The sequence below is a fragment of the Echinops telfairi genome, unplaced genomic scaffold (genome assembly GCF_000313985.2).
Source record: "Echinops telfairi isolate 266 unplaced genomic scaffold, ASM31398v2 ScPeMD7_7468;HRSCAF=8506_0, whole genome shotgun sequence".
NCBI lineage: Eukaryota > Metazoa > Chordata > Mammalia > Afrosoricida > Tenrecidae > Echinops > Echinops telfairi.
In genome coordinates, this window is record NW_022111369.1 from 43,775,970 (window position 1) to 43,777,741 (window position 1,772).

The window sequence follows — 1,772 nt, forward strand, 5'->3', positions numbered from 1 at the left end:
GAAAAGAAAACCCTTCTAGTCAATGTCAACATCTGAGAAAAAGAATGAGACTGGGAAAAGAAACACTAAGAGTGAAGTAAGTTAATGGGCAGTTATCAATAATGCAGGCAGTCATGTGTTGGCCAAAATTAATTCTTCTTAAAAAAAACAAAAAAAAATTAATTCTTCTCAGTGCTCTTCTAAAACAGTTCCTGCCTAGATCTTTCATATTTGGATTCAGGCTGGGCTATCTCAGGATTCCCCTAAAAAAACCTACCTGAAGACTGGTCATAGAAGGGTATGGATCAGTCCTATAAACCTCTCTGCTCAGCTTTCTGTGCAAGGCATGATGGTTCCATGTCCTAAAGGCTTGCGTCACTCATTGGTGAAACCAGGAATCTAAATAATGTACATTATAAGTCATTGCACTTAATTAAAATAGGGCATGGATTCTAACTCCACTTAGTATTTAGACAGAAAAGCACAGTCATTCGCACTATCATCATGGTCAGTAAGTCCATGAATGACACAATGAAAAAATCAAAGTGGGAATGGTTCATATTTGGAAAAGTACAGACCCTTATCTACCAGGCCCTTTTGCAATCCCAAGAGGAGTAAGACCCTAAGAGCTACAGAAAGACCCTTCCACTTAACCTAGGAAGAGAAGCCTAGCGAACTGCTTCTGAAAAGATTACAGCCAAGAAAACGATATGGAGCAGTGTCACTCTGGAGCACTCGGGCCGCCATGAGTGGGGATGGACTTTAACAGCAACAAAAGAGACACTGCCATTGAGTCTATTTCAACTTAGAGTGGTCCGATAGGACAGGGTTTCCAAGACTGTAATAACCCTTTACTGGAAGAGGGAGCCTGATCTGGCTTCTCTCAGAGCAGCTGGTGGTCCCAAACTGCTGGCATAACCCTAACCCTAACCCACTATGTCTCCACTATGTCTTCTTAGCTTAACTATATAACAAAAAAGTCCCTGGGAAGATCATCTGGTTAAGTACTTAACAACTAACCCAAAGATCCTTGGTTTCAGCCCACCCAGAGGCACCCCCCACCTGTCAGTCTGCTTCCCAGACCCTGTGGACCAGCTGCTCTCTGCACACAGCAGACCGGACCACCATGGTCAGATGACTCCACAGCAGCCGAGAACAACAAAGCCCGTCAACTGTTTTCCTCCCAGCGTCCTCACTAGTCTTCCGTGTCTGTGACCTTTTCGGCAGCATTCCATTCAAAGAAGGAGGATAGAGTGTCTACCTCGTTCTTAAGTTCTTGTCAGAAGGTCAAGGCTCCTTTCAGTAGGAGCCTGCTTATAACTTTAGGTCAGGCAGAAGTTGTTCATGATAAATCTTAGGCACGCCCGAGAAGACAGTAGCTCATCCCATACTTTCCTCAGAGACTGAAGGCAAGCACAAACACATGTAGGTTCTTGTCCAGATGGCCAACTCAACAATGTCATGTTTTACCGAGGGAGAAAATATCACTGTGCCTCACCAGTCCTTAATAATCTAATAAGCTTTATGCCCCAGACAGCAATATTTAAATCTTATAGTGTCACAAAGGTAAAAAGAAGTTGAATGATCAAAAAAAAAAAAAAGAAGTTGAATGATTTGACCAAATTGAGCATATGATCTGTCTAAACTAGTCAAAGTTTGAATTGTGAACACTTTTTTCTTTCTTGTTTAATGCATGTTTTACTTTAAGGTACATAAAATTACTAGCAACATTGGTAAATGGAAATACTAAGTATCTTTACAAATAAAGAGTTGTTTTAAGATTCTTTTTTTTT